Raw genomic sequence first — 21,229 nt, forward strand, 5'->3', positions numbered from 1 at the left:
AAGGACATGTTTTGTAGAAAGGGTTGCATTAAGATAAACAGTGACTTTCAGCCAAGGGACACTTCCAGGCCAAAATGACCTCACAAAGAGGAAGCAAGGTAATTAACATTCAGAGCTGAATCTACCCCCTCTCCAACTTGTCAGAGCTTTACTTTTACCGTACCCAAGCAGACATCAGAAATAGAACAGCTCGTTGATGTCACTCTGTATGTTAGCTTCCTAAGGAAAGTGATGTGTGTAGAAAGGATTTATAAAAGGACAGTCCTAGGAAGCCAAATATGATGACTGATCGGGTAGTAAAACAACTCCTTTCAAGGTGGCATGAGACCCAGGACCACAGATGCTTCTCTGATTGTAAAGTTGAAGATATTAGTCATATCTTTCCTGGAGACATTTATTTTCATTCCCAATGTAAGAGCCCAGAATGAGGTGATATCTCTATCCCTCCCTCAGGGAGGGGAACAGCTTCCCTCTCCTATAACACCACCTAGATTTACAATTTTGGGGGCCCTCACCTGGAACCAGTTCTTCCAAACTGGTGTTTATAAGTCAACATCTTATCTGGCTCTTATGGTATCACGTACTCCTGGAAAGGGGAAATGTGTGTGTGTGTGTGTGTGTGTGTGTGTGTGTGTGTGTGTGTGTGTGTCTGTGTGTGTGTGTATTTAACTTGATCATCTGAAGTTCTTCCCCCAGGAAAAGTTTTTACCATTATTGTCTTTCATGGCCTCATCTACCTGGGTTGTTAGTGGAGCACCTTTCCACTTACAGCATATCATGCAGCTCCATCTGTAACCTTGGTTTGTTCTTTCCTTTCCATTAACTGGTTGAGGAAAACACTCCAAGAGAGCATAGATGTGCACAGAGAGAGGTAGCAAAGCAGTTAAATCAGGTACTAAGAAGTTCCCACATGCCTCCAGACCTATTCAGGATCAACCTTGCATATTTTGCTTCCATTTCAGAGCTAAGAATATCAAAATAATTTCTAGCTGACACCTGACTAGTCATTATGACATAGGGCAAAACAGAGCACAAAGGTCTGTATTTTAGATATTAAATCTTCTTAAAGATGGCGACATAAGTTGTGCTCACAATTAATGTACCAGGCCAAGACAAAAGTCCAAATCTGATGCCTAGGAGACATTTTCTTTTTTCCCCTATCTTCACTGTTTCCAAAGGATACCTCTTCTTCCCAAATTAAGGTGCTCAATTCCAGAAACAGAGAATGCCCAAGACTGACTCTTTATGCTATGGTTTCCCAAGTTTCTTCCTTTCAACATGGCAATAGCCAGTTCTTTCATTCATCAGATCTCAGAATTAGTCTCAGAAGCTTCACTTTCAGGGTCTGGAACTCTCCTTCTGGGGATGATAGGAACATAATATGTCATTTAGTTTTTTATGGGCTTTATGGACTTGCAGTGAAGGGGATGTTCTATACATATTGTACTTAGGGAAATGCAATGGGAAATTATATGACAGGAGTAGCGACTATAATTCATGACAGGTTTATGGTTCAAGAAGATATATACAATGATCAGCAGCATTATGGCATAAGTTTAGAAAAAGGTGATAAGATTTCTGTTTGCATTAATAAAGGATTAGTGTCCAGAACTAAGAAAAATAATAGATGTGTATTCCATGTATATAAATACTAAGCAATACCTTGGGATCATTTAGAATTCAACCCGAGAAAGGCAACGAGAATGGTAACAAACATGAAGTCATCTGAAACAGGATATAATGCATAGCCTGATGGTACTGAGAATACTTCATGTGAAAGCGAGTTTCCCCACATGGAAAATCCTTATCACGTGGCTGAAAGGAGATGGGGATGTTAGGTGAGCTACTGAATGCTAAATTATGAAATATTACCTCATAGGTTTCTTGTAAGTTTAGAGTTTGTGATCTCTAACAGAAAAGCAGTTTGTAAAGGCAACCATTTTCTTCTTCTAAAACATCCATTTTTGTTGGCAATATATTCATAGTTTTCCTAAGATAGGTACATTTTGAGCTTCTAATATATTGATGAAGACATTAAGGATTAAAGTGTTTTATGTATGTTTATAATAAACAATCACGGCAATAAAAATCTAGGGACTCTAGGTATCTTCTGAAGAGCACTGTATTTGTTTTGACAACTATTTAATTAATCCTTGATAATTTTCTCATCTTTCGTGGAACTCAAATACTTTGCTGCAAAAGTAAAAATAATATACAACATCTTTAAAGAAGATGATATGTAATTATGTTTCTGCTCCATTCTATAAGTATGACATATACTTTTTGCTTTAATAGGTAAATGTTGTTAAGTTTCTTTTATCTTTGGGTAAGTCAGAGAAAATAGTGAATAAAGAAATAAGAACCATAATTTAAATGAAACAACAACTTTTTAAGAGAAAATTAGCTTAACATTATGAATAGAGCAAGGTGAAATGGGAAATCAATGTTGTTTTCTGATGAACTTACGAGGTTAATTTGAAAAGTAGAATGGATCTCAGTACTCATTTACATATCTTTTTAGAGTGAAAAATTAGTATCACATTAAAAGCAGAATTCTTTTAAATCAATCATTTTTAAAAGCTTAAAAAAAAACACAAAACTACCTGATATATGGTAGGAGGCTCTACAAATGTACTTGGTGACAAAGTCATCTCTAAACTAACATAAAAAAGAAAGAAACTGATATACATTTAATTATTACAGACGTATAGTGTGGGAAGTAAATGTAATATTTTAGTTTTTATATTGTTTTAATGGGAAATTAAAAATTTATGTACACTTAAAATTCTCTTTAATGAAAAAATAAAGTTCAAATTAATGGCTAAATTACTTTGCTGGGAGTTAATTTCTTCTTACATTTTAAACTAACATCGTGTATCATAAATTTCTCAGTGGAAAAGTAAATTGATGGCATGAAATTAATTTCTACTATTTTTTAATCTACATGGATATAACTCACTGCAACTTGGGGGAGGTTGAAAAATGACTGTATTAACAAAACTTCATGTTAAATATACAAATAAACATCCTCAAAAATTGAATCACCCCTGCATATTTACCCATCATTAGCCATAATCTACTTCAGATGATGATGATAAATGAACCAAGAAACCGGATTCCTGAACAATACCTATTTAATGATAACAAACTACCAAAAACTGAGGAAGTCTCTTCTGCCGTCTCCTCTGGCATCACAGTTTTCTTCTATTATCAGGAATCCCTTTCCCATTATCTCAAAGCTTCATTCCCATTTTAACAATCTTTTCATGAATGTAGTTGGTGTTGATACACAGTGATAAACTTTCTCAAGGTAAATAATTAATTTTTTTTTATATTTAGATAGATAGACCATAAGGAAATTTTTAGCATTTTTTGTGTGTGTTTTCCCATGCAAAACTACCAGTTTGCCAATTTTGCAGGTATTGTAAAATGTATCAAAACTATCTATTCTTCAAGCTTCTAAGCTGTAGCTATAAGATTCAGTTTTAACATCTTCATGTTTCTTGCTATGAGCAACAAGGCCTAAGATGAACCCTCTTGGGACACTTGGTACGTGAAAACGAAGTGCCCTTTGCTTTGTGCTTCTCATTAAGTACAGGTTATACTAGTTTGCAGTTATGAGACCTGACCATATCTGGGTGACTTAAATTGTATTCACAGTTTTTTTGTGGTCACCCTTTCACCTTCCCTGTGTATGGGCACAAAACTTCCCAGTTTTTCCAACACAAAACTTTTTATTCTCTCATCTTCTTTTTTTGATGGATGGGTTGATAAGATGGATAGATTGCTTTCTGGCCTATTTTTAAATCTTGACCCACTTTCCAGAAGCACTCTTTTCTCTGGATGTTTATTATATTGTTTATTATACTGTTATTATTGCCATACATTGTTCTTAAGAAGAGTCCTTCTCTTTCTATATTTCATCAAGAATTCATCACTACCCTTTAATCATATGAGCTAAGGAAAGAACTAAACAAGATAAAGGAAATGTATTTTCTTTTTGTACCTGAATTTAGATGGAGTTTTTCTCTATGTGATTTTTCTGAGACAACTCTGTATATTACAGTTACAGATGTAGCACAATACTTTTTACAGCTGTTAAAATATTTTAAAATAAACAGAAACAACTCAGGTCAAAATGGAACTTCAAAAACAAAATGTATCCAGAAAAATAAATTCAAAAGACAAATGGCAAACTGAGAATTGTACTAATATTACAGATAAAATTCTATGTCTCTGTATATATAAAACAAACACAGATGAAGAAAAAATAGCAAATTCATTAACATGTGATATAGTGAATTGATAATACATGCTATGGGAGTTCAGAGACACTTGATGGTGACTTTGGTTAACAAAGAATAGAAGATGAAAACTGAGCTTAGTTGGGATCAAAGAGGTAAATTTTACTATTGTATTGAAAATGAAAAAAACAGAAATAATAGAGAGAGTTATATATAGAGAAATTAGTCTAATATTAGTGTTAAATCTTTCAGGTTAAGAACTGCAAAATTTGAGATATAGTCAAATTTTCCTAGACAGGTTCATAGTGCATGATGTTTCAAGAGGTTTGAGTAAAATATTAGAATGAAATCTGTGTTCATTATTTATAGCTGCTATAGCAAATTACCAAAAATTCAGTGGTGTAGAACAATACAAATATCCAGTCTTACAATTCTAGAAGCCAGAAGTCAGAGATGCATTTCATTGGGTAAAATCAAGGTGCCTACAGGGCTGTTGCACCTGGAGGCTTTAGGGCCCTCAGCTGGGGCCTTGTAAGCTTTACTCCTACACCGGATGGAAGAAAGGTCTGAGTGGATTTATATTGGGAGCAGCTCTTTCCTTCCTGCAGTTGCCATGGGTTTCTAGGCATGCGCTTTGGCCACACGTTTTGATAACTCACCCTTAGCTGAGTTAAGACAGAAGGTTCTGGGTAGATCTGAGGCAGAGGTTGCTGCTTCAGCACCAGGCCGTCACCTGGGAGGACGTGTGTCCAGGTCTCATTCTGCTCTTCCCTGTGAGTACTGGCGATATTCTTAGAAAAAAAAAAAAAAAAAGTCTGCAAGGGAGTACATTCTAGTATGTCTGATACCCACAATGGTTTCACACTTTCGCAGGAGCTTATACTCAGCTTTAGGAAATTGTTAAAATTTTCTAGCTTTGTCTTACTTATAAAGTTGACCTTTGAACAACACAGGTTTGAACTGCAGGGGTTCTACTTATACACAACTTTTTTTCAACAAATAAAGTGGGCTCTTCCTATCCATGGGTTCCGCATCTGTGGATTCCACAACCTGGGATTGAAAACAGTATTTTTGCTTTCCCAACTACAGATTCCCAACCGCAAATCAAAATGCTGTTTTGGAATCTGTGGTTCCTTGAATCTGCAGATGTGTAGGGCTGACTTTAGTCAAAAGTCATACAGGGATTCTCCACTACACAGCTTGACACCGCTGACCCCGGGGTTGTTCAAGAATCAACCGTATATCACTTGGTGATGTCTGTCCCAGGTAAGCAAATGCCCAGGCTCTCTTTCTCCCTATAGTTTTCTGTCTCTTTCAGTATTTCTCAGTAGTTTGCTCTGTGACCTCAGTTGTCTGATGGTACCACAAAAAGTAATTATTTGCAGTTTGTTCAGCCGGTTTCTTGTGGCAAGAATAAGAATGACATGCTTTCCAATTCTCCACAATTTTTTTTCTTTTTGTTAGATATAAAGTGACTCAGTGATTCTTCAATGAGGTTTCATGGCTTTTATCCTTTAAGGAATTTTTTCCCCCCATTTTATCTATGTTTTCAAGTGTAGTGTCTTACATTTGTTCATAATACCCTCTTACTATTCAGTTAATCCGTAGAGTGAGCAATGATATCAACTCTGCCATTTCTGATACTGGAAATTTCCATTCAACTCCTTTTTTTTTTTTTTTAATTTCCTGATAAATCTGGCTATAAGTTTAGGAAGTCTTATTCTCTCAATAACTCATTATGGATTACATTGTTTTCTTTATTGTTTTATGTTTTCCATTCCATTAATGTGTTACTGGGGAATGACTTTTTACTTAATTTTTATCTTCTTGAAGGAAAGAATTCAGTCAAGAGACAGAGTTTGTGCAGCACAGGACAGCAAGAAGTTTGTTAGTGAAAGCAAGTACATTCTGAGACATGGAGCGGGCTGACCCAAGAGAGGGGAGCAGCCTTTCCTTACATAGTGTGAGGATATTCATCTCTATGGGTAGACATGTCTCCCCTTTTCCATCTCTATTATCTTCCTCTCTCTCTGCTGAGGTGTCCCATCCTCCTTTCTCGTTTCCATGGTTGCTTCTCCTGGCCTAAGCATGAACCCCTCAATTTCCCATGACTTATTTGGGAAGCTCATTAGAAAGGTCCTGAGAAGCAGGATGTATATTCTGATAAGTGGATGGTTTCCTTCCCTCCAGCATTTTTCCGTCTTCTAACAGCATATCTTGTTCACAATATCCTGCTGAGCAAGCCATGTTTTTGTGCCCCAAGTGAGAGCAGCTGCAAGGAGCTTTGACCCAAGTAGGAGCAGCTGCCAGGAGCTACCTAACTGGGCCTAGATTCCTCCTTCTGCTCATTTCTACTTTTCAACCTACTCTATCAAATCCATGCTCTGTTTTTTATTTCCTTTCCTTTTGCTTACTTTTAGCTTAAATTGCCCTTTTCTAATTTCTGAGGTTAATGATTTGAAACATTTCTCCTTGCTTAATCTCTGTAATTAATACTGGAAATGTCCAGTATTTATAGCTGCATTCTACAAATGTTGAAATGGTGTGTTATTATTTTTCTTAAGAAAAAATTCTTTCTAATTTCCCTCTTGTTTCTTTGACTCATACATTATTTAGAAATGTATTACTAAGTTCCCACATATTTGAATATTTTCCAGATCATATGTCAGTGATTTCTTGTTAAATTTCAATGTGGTATAAACATCCTTTGTTAGACTTGAATCCTTTTTAAATTTATTAAAATTTTATTAATTATAATAGGGCCTATCTTAGTAAATATTCTTTGTACTTTTAAAGACAATGTGCATACTGCCGTTCTTGTATGGTGTATCTATATGTATCAATTAGGTCAATTTCTTGGCTAATGTTCATGGTTCTTATATTCTTACTGGTTTTATTTCTATTTTTTCTTTTGATATCGAGAGTATTATCAGAGTCTCTGACCATAGTTGAAGACATGTCTGTTTTTTCTTGTAGTTTTATCAGTTTGGGCGTCATATATTTTGGAGGTCTGATATTAATTGCCTGGATTCTTAGGATCTTTATGTAATTATAATAAATTTACATGATTTAATGATTTAGCATTATAAAGTGACCCTGGTAACATTCTTTGCTCAAGAATCTAAATTGCTTTTATTTTAACTTACTTGTGTATTTATTTTTAAAGTGGATTTCTTCTAAGCAATATTGAGATTTTACCTTACTTAAGTTTGACCTGGCAGGGCAAACGTGGGATCTAGAACAGAAGAACTGCCAATGAAATAAGTTTATAAACTAAAAAGTAAGCCTGCCAACATTCCATGGATTATCTAACAGAAGACATGGAACTTCTGGGTCAGAGAAAAATGACTTTAGAAGTAGCAGTTGTGGGTCCATCAACAATGTAGTACTGGGTCCCTGAGCACTGAAACTCACAGGGTGACTCAGAGGGAGAGGAAGTCAGTGGTGCACTAGAGGAAATGAACTGGGCTTAGGGAAACTGCCAGTTTTGTAGCCAGTGGTAAGTAAACTTGTTCCTTATCTGGAGGAAGTTCAAATGTAGTGCAACACTAAAACTACACTATCTCATTTTTCAAGATGGCCAGATGCAGAAGCCATCCTGAGAAGTAGCCCAGATGAAAGAATAGTCAAAATCTTGATATTTGAGGATACTCAGTCAAATGGGTTAAAGGTGCTGATTGTCTCCCAAACTCGTCATCTTAGTGTTTTAATTAAGTTTTTTACACCATTTACAGCTAATGTGATTATTGACAAGTTTGAGTATAATAGACGTTTCCTATTTATTTTCTATTTTTCCTGACTTTATTTTTGTCCCCCTTTCCCTATTTTTTTTTGCTTCCTTTTGGATTTTGTACTATTATTACATGTATTTTCTATGTTTATTAGATATAATTGTGTAATTTTAGTGGTTGCCTGAGAGTTATAAGTAAGCTATTCAATGCAAGTGATATTATACCACTTTACACACACTTTACACATATGTATTAAAGAAACTTAGAGTGGTATACTTCCATTGTTTTCTTCTAGGACTTTGTGCTTTTTGTTGTTGTTGTTGTTACAAATTTCACTTTGTTATTTATTGTGGACCCTCAAATATATTATTACTCTTTGCTTAAATAATAGTTGGTTGTTTTCTGAAGACATTTAAATAATAAGAAAAAAAGCTCTTTAATTACCTATGTAGTTACCATTTTCAGTGTTTTTCATGAATTTAAATAGATCCAGAATTACATCTGGTATGATTTTCTTTCTGATTTAGGGATTTTCTTTCACATATCTTATAGTGCAAAGCCTGTTATTTGTATAATGTTTTATAGTTAACATTCATATATATTTATATGATTCAATTTGTTATTTTAATAATTTAGCTAAATTAAATTGAGGAAACAGTATTAGATCAGTAAAAGCATATTCTTTCAAACAGTACTGGCTGGATCCAAAGTCATCGCATATAATCTTGATTGTATTGCTTTGATTATTTTACCTGATTCATTTTCCTAATTGGTAAAATGAAAGTTATAATTTATGTCATTAATATGAGGAAATCATTTTAAGAGAATAAAAGTTACAGAGCAAGATTTTAGTGTTACTTGCTTTTATCATCATCAACATCATTTTATTCAGTAAATCAGACTGAACTGAACTATTTTCTAACCAAACATCCTTTAAATGAGAATGAAAGTAATAACCAGTATTCTCCTATTAAAAAAATACCTGGTTTTCAGGGAGCTTCTTGTGTGGATTGGAAATCATGGCTAAATAATAACAGTAAAAAATGGTAGATAAAACTGTTATTCATACTATTTAATAAAACAAATTTGAAATTATGCAAAAAAATTATTTTCTGAAAAGTTAAGATATCTTCTCAAGTTCTTGATATTAATTGCATGAATTTGATATTGAAGCTTGATACAAATTTATTCAAGTAATGTATAGTTATTAGTGAGAAATTTTACATCATGGATTTTTCAACTACACTTTTCAAATGTGAGTTAGTGAATCCAAAAGATCACTCGTCATTAATCATGGATTGACAGCTTTCTTTGGAGTCAGCAGATTTGTCAGTAAGCTAGATATTCAAATTACTGACTTAAATTCTGTCTTCTTGGTTCAGAACTTCTATGTCCCCAGGTAAAAACATACATCTTTGATTTTGTGTGTATGTGTATGTGTATGTGTGCACCTTGCACTTATTTTGTTTAATTTTTTTTGATGTTAAATCATACACTATTAGACATTCCTGGAGCAGAGGTGCAGAAAAAATGAAAATTATTTCCTTCATGATGTAAAACGGATAGGGATAAAGTTCTCAAAATAGTTTCTCAGTCCTTAGTAGAGATGAAAGTGAGGAGGCTGCCAAATTGCTAAATCCACCTCAAAAGCAAACATGTAAGTATGGTAAAAGTAGCAAAATACATAGAGGGTTAGCATTGTTCTCCTTTTACCTCATTGTTTCTACAACACTTTTTTAAAAAATTTACTTTCATGAGAGCTACAAAAGAAAACCATTATAAACTGTTCCCCTTAAATAATGACATGCCTAGAACTCATAATAAATATATTTGGTTTATTATTTCCCCTGAGAGCACTATGAGTATGATCCAAAAAATGGAAAGCCATTTTTCAAAAATGAAAATGGTGGACATGCCTTGTCTGACTGGGAAAGAATAAGGATTCTTCCATGGTAGATGATAATAAAGGGAGAAACTATTATCCAAATTTATCTGGTCTCTTCTTCCACAACAATTGAACTGTTATGTACAATCACGTGAACAAAGGACCATGAACAGGTGTCCATGTGCTGCTTCTGAATATGAGAATAAAAATGAGAGTTGTCCTTCCCCAATTGCTCTTTACCTTCTTTCACCTAGTATGGCAAGGAACCAGCTTTGACCTTGCCTATGAGTCTGACCGGCTTTCATCTCTTTCTTGTGGAGTAATTGTTGAGATAGTGAGTTTGCTTTTCAAAGGTTTTAGCTTAGCTCTGTAACCAACAACCCTATAGTTTCAGAATTCCCCAAATATCTTGAGGGGGGAAATACTACTTTCTGTATATTTGAGCTGCATCCAGAGCTTTTAGGTACTTTAATAAATTACAGTTGGCTTTTCTAGATGTTCCAAAGGCAAGTTGAACTACTACAACTTGTATTTGAAATATGTCTTTTTTGAGTTATACATTCAAATACTTTGCCCATTTTCATGAAATGGTGTGTTTTCTTATTGACTTGGGGCATTCTGTATGAGTTGTAAATATGAATCCTTTTATATTGTACAAATTATACCTATTCTAGTATACCACTTTCTTCAACTTGATTAATTTTGCTTCTTTATAAACATTTACATTTTAATTTAGCTCCAGTATTGATTCACTTCATTTTATCTTTGTTTTTCATGTCTAGTTTAAAAATATACTTTGAAGTCCAATTTCAAAAACTTATTTCTTAATTCTCATATAATACCTTTTGATTTATATATCAGTTGTATAATTTTTCCTTATTGATACATGTGGGCAAGAGAATGTGCCTCATAAATCCAGATCTGCACTCTGAATCCATCACCATATTTTCATGGAAGCCAACCTTTCCCTTGTCTGCTCCCAGCCCCTGATGGGGTTGAGTATATAGAAGCTTGTCTAAGGACTTGGGAGACAGCCCCGATTTAGGATCCTTCTAAGACTTGTAAAGGCTCTTGCTATGACATATTTAGATAGCTGGGAGGCAAAATGCCCTTTGCTTATCATTATAAGTATTATGTCAGTTATTTTTGTAATGTGTCCTTTACATAAGATTTTCAGAAAATACTTTTCAAGTCTCATGGAAAATCTTACTAGGGTTTCGGTTATGATTAAGTTGAATTTAGGGATTCATTCCATTTCTCCAAAAGTGTATCATTTTTATCTTTTGTTATGTTACTTAGTCAAATGGCTTTTTTAATATTGGTCATACACTTTTCTATTTATTTGCAGTCATATATGTTTTCATTATTCTTGCCATTTGAAAATAGGTTAATACATGATAAAATGACAGCTTCTATTCACCAGTGTACTTTTGGTAATGAAGGAGGAAAAAATACAACTTTATGAATATAAGCAGGAAGTAAGGCAAATATTTTTTTTTACATAAATTGTACATGATTTAAAGAGAGGTAATCAAATAAATGTTTGAAATTAATTTTAAAGTGATAAAGTGTCTGTCAGATACATATATAACACCAATAGCATTTTCATGGGTTAAGATAAAACACCTTCCTGGTTTCTAAGAGGAAAGATTTTCTCCAAGTACTGTCTGATTCTCAACTGCCCATTATCTCATCTGCCTAGTGGGGGTGAAGACATAGAGCACCTTCTCTCCTTGCTACAGTGTATACAAAGACAAAGTAGGCATTTTTACCCTAGCTCGGCAAACTTCCCTTTGTGGGTAAATCTATTCACAGAGAAAAGTTTTTATTGTCTCCACCCTGGCTGCTGTCTTACCTGTTAGACCTTTCTTAAATACGGGGAAGTTTGTCTGACTAGAAGAATACATGACTGAATGAGTAAATCTTAATCTGGGATTAAGACAGAAATTCCATTTCCACTTCATACCAAGTTATGTCCTCCAGCCACCGGTCTATCATAGTAACATTGATATTTTTTTTTTTTGCCTTCTATCATTATGTATGCTTGGGATGAGGGGAGAGTGAATAGAGAGGAAACATTTGTCTCTTAAGAAAGGATGGGGAATGTTTTATTTATGTAAATGTTTGCTGTTTTCTAAGCGTCATGAATCTCTTGTGTAATTTTTGAAGCATTAAAATTAAATTTGAAATATAAAGTGCAGACTATAGTATCTGGAGAAAAAAAATCCACCTCAACATCTTTTGTTCTTAGGGAAGGCTTTCAGTCTGTGTTCCAAGCGGGTAAAAGGGAAATAAAAAAGAAAAGGGCAAATGGTCAAAATCCTAGGTCTTTAATATGCGAAGACCCAAACATAAACTCCTTCATGTACCTTATCCTTAGGCACTGATACTGCTACACAAGGAAGTCCCTAGAGTCTAGCGAGGAAAGTGAATTTTAGTTTTTACATTTTTAACGTAGAGAAATGGGTTATGAGTCTGGAATAACCAATCTATAGCGCCTGACATAAGTTAGTTAAGGAGTCTGTAAATTCAGTGAAAAAGTGCCATTAACATGGGTCCTCTAAAATTTTAAAATAGAGGAGTTGAGTTCACAAAGTTTTTCTACTTCTTCTGTTTCTAACCTTGTTTTAATAGTATTTTTTGTGTGGAAATTTCAGATCTGAAACTTGATATTGTAAGAGTGAAAAAAAGATATACATGTAAAAATGCATTGAATACTTCCAACTGTTAGGAAAGAAATCTGGTTAGGAACAGGGCAGATAATTTGATTTTAAGGAATTCATATGTAAGTAATTTTGTTCTGCAATATGTTACTAAGACATCGTGAAAGTCCCTGAGAAGGTGTAAAAGTTTCAAATCTAGATTTAATTTCTAACACATGCAAATTTAGACCTATGCAAGTGAGATTAAGTGTTAGAAAATTTTAAAATTTCTATTTAATTTCATAAATCCTATTAAGATAAAAGTTTCAAGCAATATCTGTGCTTTGATGTTAGCTCTGAGAACAACCTGTTTAAAATACAATGTTGACTTAGGGGCATGTGTTACAGGAAATTGTGAAGGATGTTTGATATTCCTTTGCTGCTTAATATACCACTTCTCAGCTTCCCAATATCCTCAATATCAATACTGTCCTATTCTCAAAAATAAATGATGAAACTAATTTGTTCCTGGGTAATAATTAACAGTTGGAATTATTTTGGCAGCAAATAAAAAAAAAAAAAAGAAAACTGGACTCAAACTTGCTTATAATAAAATGATGTATATTATCTGATATAATAGGATGTGCAGATATTAGTCTCAAATATCCTTGGATTCAGTCTCTGTGTATTGTTTCTTCCATATTGTAGCTTTAACCTAGAAACAGGAACTTTTTTTTTTCCAAGTTGTTCCAGGTTTTACATTCATACTAAATAATATCCGCAGCATGAGGAGGCATTTCTATTTTTTTTTTTTCATTCTTAGATTTGTTGTATAGGATTGGATCAAGGACACTTTTCCCAGAGAAAACACAGATGCCTTTTCGTCCTGTCTCGTTTGTCATAATCAGTGAAGCATGCTTTCAATTCAACAAATGACAATAAAAAATGAGAGTTCTGTGATGGTCTTAGATCACTCAGGACACGCCCTGCAGCCTGGTATCACCTTCTGTGTTGGGTGGGTGGACAACAGAACAAAGTCAGCTTCCTACTGGGAAGGAATAAGGCAGTAAATTGATAATGGGCAGGCAGCTTACTGGGGCAGACATATAACTGAACAGAAGAGAATTGTTTATTGTTTTTAAAGGGCAATAAAATAGTTGTATACATTAATAAAGGTATGAGTTTTGCTATAATGAGAGACAGACATGGGAGTCAACTTGGGGTAGTTTTTTAAGAATCCTTTGCATTACAATATGAAGGAAATCCTTCATTATGCCTGTAGGTAAAGTAATTATTTGTATGTTAAAGATCCATTGCTGCTTCATTTAAACAAAAACACAGTAGACAATTATACTTAAATAATAAAGTTGATATTTTAAGGAGACTTTTAAAAAATTTATTCTGCTTAACAATAGAAAATGTTGACGGTGCTAACAGATTATAGGGATCATCCACATAAATGATGGAATTGTTTTTCTTTTAACAATCCATGAATGTTTTGTAAAATTTTGATTCATTGATGACTTTAGTTCAGTAAACCATTTGTTGGATAATGCAAGAAAAGTGGCACCGATGTGGATATGTTTATTCTTTAATACTATTAACTACTCAGAATTTAACAGTGATTATTCCATAACAGGAACTCAAAAATTTATTAGATGTTTGTGTGAATGCACAGTGCCATTTACTGACAACTTCCCAGAAACTTTACAGTTATGTCTTTAATACCAACAACAACACTGCAGGATTGGGATTATTTTCTTCATTTTACAGATGAGATAATATACATTAAGTAATTTTCTCTGAAGACAAATGTCAGCTGATGGCTCATTTTCTTCATGGATTACTTTTGTCTGAGTCAAGAAACTAGGTACATATGTTTTTATAAGTGACATCATCAGTGAAAAGATTATTGAAAATAATGGTTGCAATTAAACAGAAGTGTTGCTCAACAGAGATAGAGAGAGGACATTTCTTAGTTCACACATAGTATACTCAGTAACTTGGGTAAGAAACAAATAACATAACATTTTGTATATTAACGTGACATTAGTGTTTTTGTATGACTAATAGTATTTGAAACCTGTAACTATTGCTGAGGCAATGGTGTTACTTCTTCAACTATCACAGAATTTAAGCTAGTTTAAGTTATGATACATAGTCTGAACTCGTTACATTTCATTTAAGGTTACCTCAATCTGTATAATAGAAGTAGGGCATCCGTTATAAGCTAATTCTTTATGTAAAGCTGTACGGGTGTGTGCTGTGAAATATTTTACTGTTGTAATGTAAAGCCAAATACACTTGAAACAACTTTTGATTTTTTTATTGAAGTTGCCTGTGATCTATAAAAGTCAAGAAATCTCATTTGAATAGAGTAAAAGGATTAGTTACTGCTCATGCATAGAAACATTTTTAAGAATTCAGCTGTGTCAGTGATGGATAGATAGACCTGAGAAACCATATGAGATTTATTTGATTAGGTTAGACAGGTCCCATCTCCTATTAGTGAGTATTGCCTTGTTCTGTTACCAAGAGGAGGCAGCTGTCTTCTTCAGTTTTCCCCCTGGTGCTGCCTGCTTTAACTAAGCCTGTAAGATTTTCAACAAGCAAATCAGGAAAGACTTTGCAGACAGATGGTGAAGCTGCCTATGCATTTTCATTTGCATGCAACCTTGGTTCTGAACTGTACTTGAGCCATATGCAGGGGTTTTGCATTCCCTTTGGATTGGTTTCAAGTGCTAGACAGACAAGTCAAACCTAACTTGAGCCATGTTTTCCTAATGTGATTTAATTCAATGGAGCTATGCAAAGTATAGCTCAAAAGAACTTTTGAAACTGAAATGTTGGCTGAATGCAAAAATTAACACCAAACACAGTTAGTGAGCAGAGTGCCCTAGGAGACTTATGTATGTATATAGAAGATGAAGACTAGGTCATACAATTTTTAAGCTACAATAAATTGAAAACGTAAACAATCAAAATCTACTTGGGATTTTGAATTGCCTAAGCCTAATGTTGGTCTAGTAAAGTGCCAGTAACTGTTATTGAATCATAAATACACTAAGTCACATTACGTATTTTACATTATTTGATGATCTTACAATAACTAGTATTAAAAAATATACATTCTTCTAACTTTTGCTTCTAACTTTACATATGTTTTTAATAGTATATCTAATGAATAACAAATCAATTTTGTCAGAGTTATTAATTGTCACAGTAACTAGAAATTTGTGATCCATTATAATATATAATAACTCATAAAACATGCAACAAGTATAAATTTTATTTCACTTAAAACAAAAATTAATGATTCGAGGCGAGGATAAATAGAACTTTTTAATGAATCATTTTTTATCTTACGAATCTTAAATTATGACAGAATGCTTAATTGTAGTTCAACATACATTGATGACAAATCTAGTTCCTATAATTTTGTTATCTTACTATGAATCAGTCAAGCTTATAAAAATACTGTATGCATTATATTTCCATAATAAAAATGTTTTCTCGTTGTATAAATTGAGGATGCAGAATTTTGAAAAGATTCAAAAAAAAATTCCATCACCCAGAAACAATTATTAGCATTATACACATTTATTTCTATATATTAAGCATAATTGAGATAAATCTGTATAAACAAATTATTGTCATATTTCTAAACTTTTTACCCTGTGTATATACCCAAGCTAATTCAACTAACTTGAAAAACATTTTTGAAAGCTATAAACGTTAATTTTATGAATGCAGCTCTTCAGCAACAGCCTATTATAGACACTTATCAGTTTTATATCTTTGCAGTGTTATAAATAATTCTGTTGTGAATATTTTGACATATATACTTTAGTTTAAATCATTGCCTTAGGAAAGATTTCTAGATTAAAATTTAATTGACAAGTGAGATTTTTAGACTTATATATTACCAAATTGTCTTCAGTAAAATTTATAGTAATTTATTCTATCATCAGTGTGTGTACTTATCAAGCACTACTATCTTTATCAGTTAGCATACATTTGGTTGCAAACAATATCGAATATCAATATGATTATATGAATTTTCTCCGAAGTGGTTTAATGGTGGGTCAGAATCATAAGTAGTTGATTCTTTGGTGTAACAGTGTCTTTGGACCCAGATTCATGTTTCACCTACTCTATTTATTTCAGTGTTGAATTCATCCATATGTTGCTAGAATTCTGAGAACTGACAGAAACCTAAATGTCCATGCATCTTTAAACATAATAATATCTACAGGGCAAAAAAAAACATGATAAATCTTTTTATTCCTCTTATGGTTCTTTGAATGGAGACAGCAAACTTTCCACAAAAATTCGCAGGAGACATTTCCCATCACTCATGGCTTAGAATTTGTTAAATTCTTCTAACTCATACAGAATCATAGTTAGAAACATTTGTCTACCAATAATATATTAGATTATGAAGAAAGAATAGATAATTACAATAAAACTCCAAACATAAAGGGGACAAATTTGACAAAACAGTTTGTTTGTAGTTAAAATTGTCCAATATGGATATTGATTCTGCCTTCTGGGAAAAAGTCTTTCTTCACTGTTCATTTTCCTCTGTGGCTGTATTGAAGAATAGTTTCACAACCTTAGTGACCCACTTCTTTAGCAATCCTTTGTGTCTAGAAACCAACTCTCATAAAAGCAAAACAAGTGTCACCAAGATTTTAGTGAGAAAATGTAGCATCTTAACTTCCTCTGGCCCAATCCTCCGTTCTCTGAAATTCACATTTCAGCATCTGTTATCTACCACTCTCCGTTTTCTGGTGCCAAAATCTATATGAGAATGTTTTCAGATAGCAAGAAGCATAACATTCACTCAAACTGGCTTTACAATATAAAGACATATATTATCAGATATAATAGGTAATTTAGAAAAAGAAATCTTCTAAATCAGCTGACTTACTAACTCAAACTTGCACGTTTATCTCTTCTATCTTCCTAAGTGTCGTAAGTGTTGGTGGTGTCTTTGTCCTCAGTTTGAGGTAGGACGACTGTGGTTGGTCCAAGTACTCTGGTTACAGCAAGAACAAGAAGAGTGTTTCTCTTGTTGTGGATCCTCTAAAGAAAAAACACAAACAAAAACAAAAAAATGTTTTTCTTCTGGAAACATCTGAATAGGTGCCCCCTTGGTGTCCTATTTGCCATAGTCTGTTACATATCTTTTTATAAAAAAGTAACTGGCAAGAGTCATAGGATTACCTTAAGTCAGAAGTCTTTCTCTGGAAATGAAGGTGAATTCAAGTCCTTCCTAAAAACATAGTCACATAGAAAGGGACTGAATAATTGATCAAAATTAGCAGTCACATGTAAGGGTGAGTGTAAGTTACAAATGTTTCCTAAGCAAGTGAGTTACTTGACTGATTATACTGGCTAGAACCTCTAACACAATGTTGCATGGAAGTGATGTGAGCACATTTTCTTGTCTTTTTCCTGATCCTAGGTGAGAATAATTCCTTCTTGCACCATTAAGTATGGCATTGACTACAGATTTCAAAGATGCCCTTTAGCATCTTGAGGACGTACCATCTATTCCTTGTTAGCTGAGATTTTCTTTTTTAATATCTGACATAATGATAGATTTTGTCAAATATTTTTTTTCTTTATCTGTAGAAATGATCATGCACTTTTTCTTTTGACATTTTAGTAGGGTGAATTACACTGATTGTCAAAAATTATGCTAAACTTATATAACTGGGATAAAACCTACTTGATCATTGTGTAGTATTATTTTTATGTTGTTGAATTCTGTATGTTAAAGATTTGTTTAGAATTTTTGCACTTATGTTTATGAGGGATATATTTCCTTTTCCCTTGGAGCGTCTTTCTCTGTTTTTTTGTATCAGTGGAATTGTAATCTCATATAATACCTTCAGGAACTATCCCACCTCTGAAATGTTTTGGAAGATTATGTATGCAATTGGTGTTAGTTCTTCCTTAAATATTTAGTTGAATTCACCAATGGGCCTGTCATTTTTGTGAGAAATGTTTAAATTACAGTTCCATTAATTTATTAATTATAGGAGTATTCAGGTTACGCCTTTCTTTTGGGGTTTGGTAGGTTACGTATTTCAAGTGATGTATCCATTTTTTCTAAGTTGTAAAATCTACTGGCATAAATTGTTAATATTTCCTTATTATTATGTGACTTCCAGAATAATCTATGGTAATGTCATTTCTCTAATTCCTAACACTGGGGACATGTGTCTATTATATTTTTCTAAACAATCTTTCCATAAATTTGTCTATTGTCTTGATCTTCTCAAATAACCAGCTTTTAGATTCATCGATTATCTTTAAAGTCTATTTTTTGCTTCACTGATTATTCCTCTCATCTTTATTCTTTTCTTTCATCTGCTTATTTTAGGCCTACTTCTTTCTTTTTTTTTAATATAGTTTCTTAAGGTGAAAGCTGAGGTGATTGATTTTAGTATCTTTATTATTTTCTAATATAGGCATTTAATGCTATAAATTTCATGCTAAGGGATGTTTTAGCAGCGTACCACAAAATTTTATATGTTGTGATTTCAAATTTATTTGGTTACAGATTCTTTCTAATTTCTCTTTTGATTTTTTTCTGTTTACACATGGGCTACTTAGACATTTCTTCCCTATTTTGTTTCTGATTATTTGGATATTTTAAAGAATTTTTTCTACATAGTTCTCCTTTAATTTCATTAAATACAAATTTTTGTATGGATTACAATATATTTATTTTATAAATCTATTGACATCAATGCTATGATCCAGAATATAATATATTTTCAGAAATGTTATTTATATTCAAGAATATAATGTTTATTTTTGCTAGTGTTGGTGGAGTGTTCTGTAAATATCAAGTATGTCAAATTAGTTAAAAATATCGCTCAAGTCTTCAACATTCTTACTGAATTTATGTGTGTACTTTGCATCCTTTTTTTAGAGAATATTGACATCTCTGCTGAATCTCTATTTTGCTGAATGTCTATTTTCCTTGCAGTTTTATCCGATTTGTTCACACATTTTGAAGTCTGTTATTTTTAAATGTTATGACCTCTTCATTAATTTACCCCTCAGTGATTATGAAATGAATATTTAAACCTAGTGATAGTCTTTGCTTTGAAATCTACATTGTCAGATTTGTTACAATACTCCAGCTTTCTTTCGACTAGTGTTAGCAGAGTGTCCTTTTATTTTTAACATGGCTGTGCCTTTATATTTAACGTGCATTTCTTCTTGGTAGCCTGTATTTGGGTCTCACTCTTTTATACCCTCTGCCATTTCTGACATTTAAATGCAGGTTTACATCATTTCCACTTAATTGGATTATATATCTGGTTGGGTTGAAGTCTCACCTCTATTTTCTATTTTATTGTGTGCTTTTTGTGGTACGTGGTTTTCTTTTTTTTTTTTTTTTCATGTTAAGGTTTATGATTCCATTTTTTCTTTGGTTGGATATTAGGCAGGATTTTGGTATTTTAGTGGTCGATTTACGGTAAATAGCTTGCTTCTTTATCTTAGTATAGTCTACCTTCAAATAATGTTATAGCACTTAACTGGTGATTTGTGAGTGTAGTGAAAGGCAGGGGTAAGAAGCACTAGACTCTTAGAAAAAGTGCATTCACTGTTATTAGTCAAAAGTAGCCATGCAGAAAATTATATTTTTTTTTTAGTTGAGGAAACCAACACAAGCACATCAATCAGCTAGATTCTAATTCATTAGTTCTCAATTTTCCACTTTGTGATCACTGCTATCGAACAACCCCCTTCCATCTCTTAATTGCTCAATAACGTTTCAGTGGGTAGAAGTCCTGCTCACATGCATGTCATAGAAAGAGAAAGAGCTCTTTAGATGACAAATGCATAAATGTACCTGGGTTTGGGGATACTGCTTCTATTCCACAAGTAAAAAGGGACACCGTATTTTAACAGCTATAATAAAATCATATTTTTATAGTGTGTATTAAACACTGCCAAAACTGCCAAGTTTCTACTAATGTACTTTACATATTTCCTTTTACTCAGATAAAAATTGTATCTCTTTTATATATCCATATTGTCACCATGATATTATTAAGAGAAATGGGGCATGTAGAAGGTAAGTAAAGTGTTCAAAATCCCCACTTTTAGTTCACTTTTGCTGCCATAAAAAATTGCAACAATTTTAGCTGTTTAAAACAAGACATTTATTCACCAACATTCCTTTTGGTGAGAAGTCCAGGTTACTTAAGCTGGTGTCACTGCTTCAAGCTTTACAAGGCTGAAACCAAAATGCATTTGGCTGATTGGGTTCTTACTGTGTGGTTCTGGGAAGAATTTACATTCCAGTTCAGGTTGTTGGCCTAATGTAGTTCTTTGCAATTGTAGACATAGGTCTCAGTTTGCTTGCTGGATGACAGCAGTGGGCTGACCTTTGTTCTTGGAAGCCTCTCAATAGCCTTTGCACATAGGCCCCTACCTTTCAGACCCAGCGTGGGAGATCTTTCTCATGCTTCAAATATCTTTGCATGTTGAGTCCTACATATGATTCAAATGTTTCTCACTACCCTTTTGCTGCATTCTCTTCCTTCAGTGGAAAAAAATTCTCTGAGGAAGTATTTATATGACTAGATTGGGTCGCTGATATAATCCAGGATAATCTTCCTATTTTAAACTCCATAACTTTAAAAAACATCCACAAATCCCCTTTGTCATGTAATGTAAGGTACTCACAGTTTTCAG

This window comes from Rhinolophus hipposideros (genome assembly GCF_964194185.1).
Source record: "Rhinolophus hipposideros genome assembly, chromosome: 7".
Taxonomy (NCBI): Eukaryota; Metazoa; Chordata; class Mammalia; order Chiroptera; family Rhinolophidae; genus Rhinolophus; species Rhinolophus hipposideros.